The sequence below is a fragment of the Cryptomeria japonica genome, chromosome 10 (genome assembly GCF_030272615.1).
Source record: "Cryptomeria japonica chromosome 10, Sugi_1.0, whole genome shotgun sequence".
NCBI lineage: Eukaryota > Viridiplantae > Streptophyta > Pinopsida > Cupressales > Cupressaceae > Cryptomeria > Cryptomeria japonica.
In genome coordinates this window covers 673385356-673397285 of record NC_081414.1, presented here as the reverse complement: position 1 = coordinate 673397285, position 11930 = coordinate 673385356, and the positions used below count along the sequence as shown (strand labels likewise).

At 32.6% G+C, this 11930-nt stretch overlaps 2 long non-coding RNA genes across 2 annotated transcripts; both read left to right on the top strand.

Annotated features, from left to right (window-relative positions):
- Positions 1–1510: 1510 nt before the first annotated feature.
- On the top strand, positions 1511–10735 carry LOC131077204 (uncharacterized). Its single transcript, XR_009113558.2, has 2 exons — positions 1511–1595; positions 10221–10735. It is a non-coding gene; the product is annotated as an uncharacterized LOC131077204 (long non-coding RNA).
- LOC131077198 (uncharacterized) lies at positions 8033–9084 on the top strand. The gene is made up of 3 exons (XR_009113557.2): positions 8033–8224; positions 8314–8459; positions 8559–9084. It is a non-coding gene; the product is annotated as an uncharacterized LOC131077198 (long non-coding RNA).
- Positions 10736–11930: the final 1195 nt, after the last annotated feature.

Here is an 11930-nt window from a genome sequence, read left to right as displayed (position 1 = left end):
CTAACCAGGTAAGCTCTAACAAGATTAGTGTTATTCAAATCCTTTAACTAGGTGGTCCATTAGCTTGGATTTCAAATCCTCTACTGTGGTTACTCCTCATAGGGTATTACTTCTAATAGGGCATTATAGTCAATCCCTTAACAGGGTGGTCTCTAACAAGATCTATTCTTAACATGACATTTTGTAAAGATTTAACATGCTTGGATCCTAACAAGGTGAACTTCAGAAGTGTAATGCCCCTACCCTAGTCGAACTTTTAAAACCCGTTTAACCTTGATTTACTTCCTATGTGGCATTCTCAAATGGTAGATTAACCGATATGCAATGTGTAGTTTAGATAATATAAATAAACTGAGCATACTTATTATTGTGTTTTTGCATCGATTCTCGTGTAAATGCAATGGTTCCTAACCCGTGTGATAAATCTTGAGCTAACATCCTCATTGAATATGTATTTGTATATGCATGCTCGTATGAATTCATGGGTGCAGGAGATTGCAGGTACAACACCGCTTAGGGCAAGGTTCATCTCCTTTGGAATTTGCAAGGTTGAGTATGCTCTTTCATCTTTTGAATTCGGATTTAGTGGTCATATAACTCTCGTCTTGCCTTAGCCATGGTTAGGTGGGCATCGTGTGTGGATTCGTGGGGCTTGCATTTCATTGGGATGCGTGTCGAGAGACTTGGAGGACTTCCTCCATTTGCGTGCCTTGCGCGAGGTAAGTGAGGTTTGTTATCCTAAGTATTAAATTCAAAATGTATGAGTAGACGAGCACATTAGGAATTTAGAAATTTAAATTGGGTAGCTTCCTTTATATGATTAAACGTTAATTTAAGAGACCGCTTTAAATTATTAATGTAGTAAGCTTAAGGTATTTAACTTGGGTTAGCGTGCTCATTTACGCATTTGTAACATTTATGCATTTATAGTCGAGAAATTAGAAGAAACAAGACTCTTGCATTAGATTAGTCAATTATTTAAAAATGTCGCTTTATTATGTTATAGCGAGTTAATTTAATAGCTAATTTTAAAATAACGAATTTATTGAGTTATGCATTTTAGAAAGGAAAAATTTTAAAGTCATAAGAGAGATAGAATTAAATTACTCATTTTCGCATTTTGGAAGAAAAAGGGGTAAATTATTATTATTTAAATGAAATTATTTTCTCTTTACTTGTAAAGTCGATATAATATAAAAGTTTGATTTTTAGAAAATTAAGTTAATCAAAACGCCTTATCCGGTCAATGGTTCCAAAATATAATTGTAGAACTAAATCGATATTGAGAAACTAAAAAATTTAAAAAGAAATAGAAGCATTATAATTTTAATAAGGAAAACAAATGAGATGTATTAAATAAGGTAAATGAATGACTTCCATTTCATTTTCATTCATTTTATTTCAAAAATAAATGCCTAATTTCGAAATTAAAAATTAGGGCAAAATTAGGGCTTTTTCTTTTAAACCTAGTTTTGGAGACATTTTGGGGGTTCTTGGCTTGGGAGTTTTTTTGGAAGAAAAATGGGGAATTTGCAATGGAGCAGCAGATTGGGGAAGCTCTCCATCAAGATTCATGCCCGGATTTGCATTATGAGGTGGGATTCGAATCCACTACTTTATTTATTGTTGAATACAAAAAAAAAATGGTCTTACCCATGAATGATTTGGGGTTAGTTTTTAGTTTACTCTCAAAATTTGGTTGTTCTTGAAACCAATCCTTTTTCTTGATGGTTTTGTGATTTTAAACTTGTTAGAAAACTTCCTCCCATAATGAAGATTTTGGTATAAATCTGGGAATTCTTTTATGGCTGTTAAAAAAAATGGGTATGGGGTTTTTACATTCTTTTTTGTCAATCATTTTGGTTTATTTCAAAATTTTGTTACAAAAAAAAATGAACTGGCTGTGACTGTGTTTGTTTTCAAAATAAAGTTGGGGTTGCTGGAAAATACTTCAAATTTGTGTTTTCAGACTATGTTTTTGGTGAGATAATCCTACATTTTGTTGTATTACTTATTTATATTGTTCTTTTGTTTTAAAAAAAAATATATCTGTGTATTCATTTGGCAAATTCTGACTGCATGCTGGCAGACTAAAAACTGGGTCTGGGTTTTTTTTATTGATTTTACCAGAGGGTTTCTGATAAAAAACGAATTAAAATAAAACAAAAATGAAAAAAAATATATATAAAAAAATTGCTGTTTTATGCGCCCCCCCCCCCATTGCTGGGAGGAGGCAAAGCTACCACGGTAGCTGCTGCTACCAGTTGGTAGCAGCGCTACCACTGGTAGAACTGCTACCAAATGGTAGCAGCGCTACCAAGGGTAGCGCCTGCTACCATTTGGTAGCAGCGCTACCAATGGTAGCATGGCTACCAAGGGGGCCCACGTGGTATTCCACGTGGGTAACCCCAGATTAATATGCATTTTTTTTAAAACAAAAACTTTTGTTATTAATTAGTTTTTTATTTATTTATTTTCAATTGTTTTAAAAGAGAGAAACAATAAAATAATAAATTCCGGAATAAAATAATAAATTTCGGATAGGTTTAGTAAATTAATAAAAAAAAAAAAAAAAGGAGAAATTATATTGGTTTTATATGGAGTTCCTTTTATTATCTAAATTTAGACTTTTCTCCTTATTTAGTTAATATTATTTAAGCTGAGTAATGATTAATATATGGAATTTAGAATATTGGGGGCTCGAAAACTCATATAGAGATACACGCTTTCCTTTTGCCACAATCGGATTTATATATCTGGCATTGATAATTACTAATCTTAAGCTATGGTTAAACGTGGGGTTTATTTCTAATTTGGCTAGTAATGATTGGGGTTCCTGTATACTCATTTTTATTTACGCAAAGAATCATAGAACATTGGGGGGTGTCTTCTTTTCGTTTCAAAGGTCCCTTTTAAAGTATTTTTCCCTTGATTTGGGTGCCAGTGTATAGATCCCGACCAACATGTTAGTGATGTGTATCTAAGGAATTAGTAAAATACCCGAATGAGAAATGCTTACATTTATGTGAACTTAGTTGGAAAACCAGTAGAGTTGTGTTTACTGATTGAAATTGTCATTTGTAGTTGGTTGTGATCGCCTAAAAGGCAAGATTGTAAGGACATGTAAATATGTAACCTTAACTATATTAAATACCAAAAGGGTCTTGCAGTTGAGCAGACCCGGAGATGTAGCCCATCCGGGGTGAACTCCGAGATCATATTCTGTGTCATGCGATGTTTATTGCGTACTTTGTTTTATGTTTTAAATTATCTTGAATGGTTGTACTCTTGCAAAATGTATGGTGTAAATTAAATGATTTCAAATTTAAATGTATAACATTTTTCATGTGGATAAACGCAGTTATTTAAGTTCATAAAACGTTGTGAATTATGAATATGGCATGGTATTTAAATATTGAAATTAAAGTGTGGAAAAAGTAAATCGGTAATGTTAATTTGAATTGTAGTAGTGGAAGAAGTCTAGATAGAACTACTTCATTGGATTAATTGTTAAAAGGTATGTTAATTGGAATGAATGTAAAAGGGGGAAACAAAGTTAAAAAAAAAATTATGTCACAATTCTTGGATTGAAATTTAAAGGAAGAACATCATAGAAATATCTATCCTTTTACCTTAGTAAACGAATCTCGCCATGACAGTTATGTTTCATTACATTGGTTAAATTTGTTAAGTTATTTCACGTTTAATCTTAACAATAATCCTCACCGGATTAATTTGTTAATCGTGTGGACTCAATCAAATATTCACGTTGTATATTGAACGAATATACTTAGTAATTTATGTTGTAATTGTGAATCAATAATCCTCACCAGATCATTTCTATAACCGGGTGAACCCAACTAGAAAACCCATATGTTAATCTTTATAAAAGGAATCCCTCATGTTGCTAAGATTGAATTAGAATGGGAAACGTCATGATAATTATGTTTCAATATATTGGGTATCGTGGATTGGTCAATTACGTTTAAACTTAACAAATCAACCTTACCGAAATTTAACTTGATAATTGGTGAACTCAACTAGTCCACCCTAATTTTAACCCCAACAAATGGATTTCTTTATGATTGTTAAAGATGAACTGAAGAAGAAGGGATTCAATTAGTTGTTGATACATTAAATCTAATAAAAGAATCTCTCTCACATTATATTCATTTAACGATAAAAAAAAAGTGATTTGCAACGAGATAATTGTAATTCAATCCTAATGGAAGAGCATCCCTTGGAATTTATACTTTAATCTTGAAATGTTAAATGTTATATTGCTAACTATATCCTAAAGTTAAAGGATGAACTCTTGTGGCTCAAATACATTTTTCAACGTACTGATTTTAGCCATCTAGTAGTATTATTCTAAAACATCAAATGAATTCTCATGGCTACTCACATTATACCGTTCATAAGAATCTTCAACTCACCGGGTGGCTATGCATGAAAACAAATGAAGAGACCTCACTCTAATAATTGTAGTTAATCCTTAAGGAATGAATTTCTCTCATTAACCATACTTTTAATTAAAAAAAATAAAGATAACAAATGTGGGCAAATATTTTAAAACCAAATGATGGCATCCTTGTTTTACTAATCGAAGTTTAATCCCTAAACGAATGAATCTCATTAAGCACATTTATGGCATTAAAGGATGATGTCAAGTGAGGATGGTTACCTTAAGACTCTAGCGAATGAACTTTGTCATACTTATAATGCGTGAACCCATTTGGAGACCTACTAATGTAATTATGAGTTAAAGTGCAATGAATAAATAACTTCTCAATGGCCTCCTAACCATCAAAGTAATTGAACGCTTCCTAAAGATATAAGGTGTTAAACCATTGAACACATATTTAATCAAGGTCTATGTATTACCTCGTAATTAAGTTATCCAGTTTAATGGATCTAATGACGCAAGTTGAGTTAGGTGTAAGGTTGTGTAATCGCGTTCGGAAACTCCTTAGGATTGGCTGAGCCTTCCGCTGTGATATCTAAGTTGACAGATAATCTCCATTGTATTTTAATGTCGTGTCTAATAATGAATTGAGTTAACTACAATTTATCTTAATATTGTAACCGTTTCATTAACGCTCTTAATTATTATATAAAAAAAAAAATTTACACTCTATTTGAGTGTTTTAAACTTAAACCCTTAGGGGTTTCCTGGTGGGGCATTACAAGAAGAGTTCATAATACTTGTGGGTATTCATCCCCACTGTGGTTTTTCCCATTTGGGTTTCCATGTCAAAAATATTGTGTCAAGTGGTGAATGTTTTTGTGGTTATGTTCACTATGGCTGAATTGCTTAGCTGCTAAATCGACTTTGATAAGTTATGTTAACCGACAACAATATGAAATGAGGTTTTACTTATGTCAGTAAAGTATTTGGATGTTTGTGAGTTTCAAGTTGTTTTACTGTTAATCTGTTATAACAGTCAACCGGTTTAACTTGACAGTGATATTGTATTTTTAGTTCAATGGTTTAACTTGTGAGTTTAGAGTTTGCTTTGAGAAGTTGATTATGAGATTGGTGAAAGTTTATGTTAGTTTTTCTATCTACTGGTTCACCCCCCTCTCAGTAGTTGATCAGATCCTTGTCCTTTCATCATACCATCATTGCCTACATTCAAAGATTATGAAACACATAAGAAGTTTAGACACTACTCATATTTAGTTGTGACAACAAATATAAAAATAGTTAGATATCGAGAAAGACCTACTAATGAAGAGTTATGGAAACTTTATACGAAAGAATATGAGACAATTATAGACGCATTGCAAAAAAGACAAGATGTAGATTATACAATGGAATAAATTAGTAATCACACCTTGGTCTATAATGGATACTTCGAAGAAGTGTGGAAGGTCAATTAGGAAAAAAATGGTTCCTTTTTTGCATACATTTGTGTGGTAAATGAGGTCAATTGGTACACCATTTAGAAAATGATATTGTTTGTGCAACAAAGGTCTCAAATAAATTGTGTCCACTTATTGGGATCCAAACATGATTGAACCAAAACCTCTGAATTGAGACTTGTTAATTAGGATCCATTACCAAAAGGATCATGTTATGTTTGCAATAGGGAGGGACAAAGAGAGAGGGAGAGAGAGGGAGAGAGAGATAGAGGGAGGATGAATGAGAGAGAGATGAGTAAGGATATAGAGATACCTACTTGGTAGAGATAGAGAAGGAGATGGTGAAGGAGAGTGATATGGGTAGGAGAGGGAGACATAAAGAAGAGAGAGGGATAGATGTAAAAAGAGATATGGAAAGATAGCAATATAGAGGCAAATAGATATAGGTATATCGGTCTAGGGAGAGAGAGAGAGAGAGAGAGAGAGAGAGAGAGAGAGAGAGAGAGAGAGAGAGAGAGAGAGAGAGAGATGTTGGTTATGGTTGTCATTGATGTCAACACATTTTGTGTCATTGATGCCAACACATTGTGCTTGTTGATATATGTTGTCTTTGATATCTAATGAAGTGTGTAGAGATGATGCTGAGCCATGTTTGATGTATAATAAGGTCATTAGTTCATGGTTGGATGACAAAATAACTAAGAATGCTGATCTACATACGAATGATGATGAATATATAATTGATTGTTAGTTCTTTTGTACTCAAGTATGATTCAGATGAGGAAATAGTTGTTTGATGATGTGTTTAATCTTCCTACAATGATGCTATGTCAATTTGATGCTTTTCATGTATTGGAAGGTTCAAGATTATGGGCTAAGGAATCTTCAATGATTTCTCTACGACAATCTCTAGTTTTTTGGCCTGCATTACTTTGTACAACAAGATTTATTCTTGCTGTTTTGGAAATAGGTTGACATAGTTATAAACATGATAATCCTAGAGTGTTAGATGATGTCTCCCTCTGAAGTAAAAGATACAAGTTTCTTAGTACTAGATAAAGTTGTGATAGTGTTATACAATTAATAGTCTGTTGAAATGCTATGCATTTCATCATAGAGATAGCTCAAGTCATGCAATTTTGAGGGTATATTTGTCGACTTTCTAGAATTGACATGTTTGAGTTTCAGTTTGAAAGGAAGCCAATGTATGGAATAATGCTTCGAAATGCTAAATGGAGAGATGATGCATAAATTTCTTAAAAACTCTTAACCGATTGCAGAATATATAAACACAAAAAACATATTTAAAAAATAAAACCACAACACCAGATATACGTGGCAAAACCCTTTCGGGGAAAAAACCTACACTACAAAAGACAAATTCAATTGTGTTATCAACAACACCAACAATTACAATACAATGCCTAGAGCCAATGCTCTTTAGGAGTATATACAACATCAAAGTGTGGACACCTAAAATTAATTAAACCAATATTTAATCAATTTAAGTCTGTCAACATAATTAATTAATTTAATTGTGTTATCCTTATTCCTCTTAACATTAATTAAATCTAATTTAGTTAATCCTATCACTATAGTCCAATAATTAATTTATCAAATAAATTAATTATTTCCTTATTCCTCCAAAGTCATCTCAATCATTAATTCTTCTAAATCCCTTTTGGTTAATTAATTAACCTAATCATGTGATTCCTACAAATCACTTTTCCTAATTCCCACTTAGCCTAATTAATTCTTCTAGAATCTCTCTTAATCACACTTATTATTATTTCACAATTTTATATTCCCCACTCATGTCACATCAACATTGAGCCTCTCAAAGAAATTCAAATTTCTTTGAATCCCTCCATCATGTCACATCAACATTGAGCCTCTCAAAGAAATTCAAATTTATTTGAATCCCTCCATGCATCCTCTATTTTGGAATTTTTAATTCCTCGTTTTGAAATTCAAATTTCCTTTCCCCCCTCTTCTCAAGGAATTTTATATTCATGTTTATTTCCCAAGGCACCCTTTATCCATGCCTTCCATCTTAAATCAATCTCATCCCTCCATAACCAGATAAATCTTGGCCCTTCATTGGCCTCCTCCAATCTATAAATTGGAGTCTCATCTCCTCACAAAAGGATCCACTTCCTCCATAGCATTCTCATGCTATCCATTTATCCTCTCTCTTCTTCCTTCAATCTTCCAATCCAAATCCATTCAAAATCCTATCAAATCCTATCAAATCCAATCCCTCTTATTGAGCAAAGGAGAGCAATCCACTCAAGTGAGGAAGGGGCACATTCTTCACTTCACCAAAGGTCTAATCTGAAGGAGAAGGCAAGATAACAATGTATAAATGGTTTATTATATGTTTGAATGTTTTATTTGAATACTAACCATCACATCTTACATTTGCTCATTTTCCCCCTCTTCACAAAGAATTCTAGTGAATATCCAACACATAAAAGCCTCTTAGAAGATATCCAACCTATCATACAAAATACACAAAGAAGCCACATATTTGTAGAGCTCAACACAATTGGAAAGTGCCCATGGTTTCCAAAACCAAATCCAACACCAAAAAGGTATGTGGTGTTATAAACAACAACTTGGATAGCTTTGTTATTGTTGTTAGGTTGATGGGTTTTTTTTGTTTTGATTTAGTTTTAGTGGGACTTTTGCAGAGTAAGATTTCATAACTTTGTTGCAGATTTGATTTGGCAAGCACATCCAACAGAGTAAAGATTGACAAATTTAATGGCATCAATTTTGAGTTATGGAAATTCAAAATGGAGGACATACTTATGGATAGAGCTCTACGGGTAGAGGTTTCTTAAATGAAACCTCAAAATACACCACATGATGAATGGGATAAAATGGATCGAAAAGCCAAGGGTTTTCCCACGTATATGGGCAAAAGTACGAAGTTGTGTTGCACTTGGGGCTAATTGGGGGTAGTTCGGCCGGACTACCAACTAGCCATGTGGTGCCCCGTGTCGCTGGCGTGGCGCCTAAATGGTGCTAAGAGTTCGACCGAACTATTGACTACATAATCCCGATTTGTGAGCGCTTGACCTTAGAATTTTTTCAAAAAAAATCAAAATAGTTTGGCCGAACTCTGAATTGAGTTTGGTCGAACTCGCCTATGTGGCAGCTAAATCACCTATTTTGTCTGTATTTCTGAAACTTTTCACTTCTGTTCAATTTTTCTTGAAGCAGACTTTTTTTTACAAAAATAAAAAATATCCTTTTGTAGAACTCGAAGTCACAAATCGAGACATAATTTTTTTAGTATTTTGATTAATTTTAATATTTTTTATTAATTAAACATTGCGAGTAGGTTTTTTAAGTTAAAAAAGAAGCTAATTAGAAATTAAAAAATATATTAAATGATATTAAAAAATTTAAAAAATATATGTTTCACTAGATGAGAGAATCCTCTCCAAAAGGGTATAATTATTTTTTTTGATAATCATAGATTTAGTAGAAAAAAGGTGACGTTGAATGAAAACTACCAAATTCAGCTATGTTGGACTTTAAAATATTATTATGAGAAAAATATACATCAATTTTTTTTTTCAACACTGCATATATATGTCCTCTATTTGGAAAATTAAAATCAGAAAAAAATCAGAAAAAAATAAGTTCATTTTCATTTTGTTTGGTGACACCAACTAGAACCCCTGATTTTCAACAATAAAAAATATGTCTTTGAATATATAAAACAAATGTCAATTTTTTTTTTTTTTAAATTAAAAAATAATAGACATAAATTCCATTAATCTTTCTATATTTGATTAGTTTACATCATTTTGAAATTCAACTTAGAAATGTCAATTTTATGCGGTCGAAGTTAAACAATTTTAGTTGTGTTGGCCACTTTCTTTATAAAAGTGTGACACAACATTATGGTTTTACCCATATCTGGTGTTGTGGTTTTATTATTTAAATCTCATTTTATATGTGTTTATCTAATCTACAATAGTTTAAGAGTTTGTAATTTTTTTGCATCATCTCTGTTATTATATTTAGCATTTGGAAGCATTCTTTCACACTTTGGCTTGCTTTCATAGTTGATATGTTGGTTTGCAAGTACAAATTTCAAGGTAACAAGATGCCATAGTGAACTAGATACTTTTTTCTCTGCCAGCACATGTGATTTGTTGTTGGTGGAAACTCAAGACTATTTTTGTTTGCAAAAGAAGTGTTCATTGATGTTTGGTAGGAACTTCTACGTCTCTATTTTGGTCTCCATGGCGTTCTTTGGTATTTGTATGAGTTAAATCTATTTGTTTGTAGGATTATGTGTTGGTAATGCTGACTTGGAATGGTTGAAGAGTTTGCAGTGAATAATTGGACCTTGTGCCAAGGTGGTGTAGCGTGTGCCAACATTATGAAATAGTTTTGGGGCCAAATTAGCTATTTTGATTGTCCACTAAGACCTATTTGCTTTTGTTTTGGGCCGAACTATGTAATATTACACATTTCATCTAAAGGTCTTTTTTGGAGCTGACCTAATTGGTATTTTGAGGCATTGTCGAGGATATATAGAAAAGGATAGATCATTTGTGATTTGTATCAAGTCAACCAGATGTTGTGAATGTGCGTAAAAGGGAACTCCATCATCTACAAATGATAGATGCTTTATTTATAGCAGTTCAAGTTCATGTTTTGTAATTCAAACTATCATGTATCCTTCTATCAAATAACAATTCTCCTTAGCAAGTCAATATATCTTTGTATCTTCGTCAGCAAGTCCATTAGGGAGTAGTGAGCTTCCTTAGGCAGTGAGCCTTAAAAGAAAATTTTAAAAATTGTTCATATATATTGTGAGATAGCTCTCACTATAGTTTTTCCCTCATTGAGTTTTCCGTAAAATCTTGGTGTTCTTGTGTGGTGCATGCTTTGTTTTAAGTTATTTTTTTGGAAGATTTGATTTAATGCTTATATTGTTTGTATAATACACACAATATTGTCTGTATTACATGGAAAATAAAAAAATAGAATTGAATATATTTACAATCAATTAGAAAATGAATTTACAAGTATTTTTCTAATGCAAATATGATATAATATAAGCATTGAAGATATGATTCAATGCTTATATTGAAAATGAAAGTTCAATTTTAATTAAATGTTGGTTCACCCCCCTCTTAGCGCTCAAGTGTGTTCAACAATTGGTATTGGAGAAGGTTCCTAAGATAACAATCAAACAACTGAGGTAGTTCCTGCATTTGAGCACATGGGATTTGAAGTAATGGCTAATGATATAATCTATCCTGAATAAGATCTAGAGTCGATGGAACCTGAAGGTTAGGATATTGATCCAAATGATTGTGAAGTAGACCTTGAATGAGAACTCCAGTATGCTCTTAAGGACATGGATATTGCAAGGGAAAAGTGTGAAGAATACAAGATTAAATTCAACATGGTAGAAAATAAAATTGTTAAGTTGAAAGCTAATATTGAAGGAAGCAAAGAATGCGAAGAAAAACTCGAAAGGACAGAAGATGAAATTATGAAGCTGAAAGCTAAGATTGAAGGAAGCAAAGAATATGGAGACAAAATCAAGGAAGAAGATGACAAAGTTAACCTAAATTGAAGGAGGCAAGAAGATTGTTGATTGTTTGGAGTCCAAGCTTCATGACAAATCTATCGAATGCACCAAGCTTGAGGAAGAGATTGTCACTTCAAGAAAATCATTTTAAAATGAAAAAGAATAGAGACAATCTTAAAACTCAAAGGAGGCTGTGACATCGTTAATGAGATACTTAGTTGTCAAAAACTATACAGAGACAAGGGTGGTCTTGGTTTTGAGAAAGGAGAAATCTCTAAAACAAATATGGCTAAAGGCACGAATGAGGGGGAAAAAGGAAATTCACATGATGAATCCAAGAAGATTGAAGGAAAGGAGAACAATTTCACATGTCCAAAGCAAGAAGAACTTCAGAAAGTCCACTCTTAACCAATTTTCTTAAACTAAGTACTCTCAATCTTTCTATGGTAATTGCTGATATTGAAATAAGGTTGGACATAAGGCTGTTGATTGTAGGAGC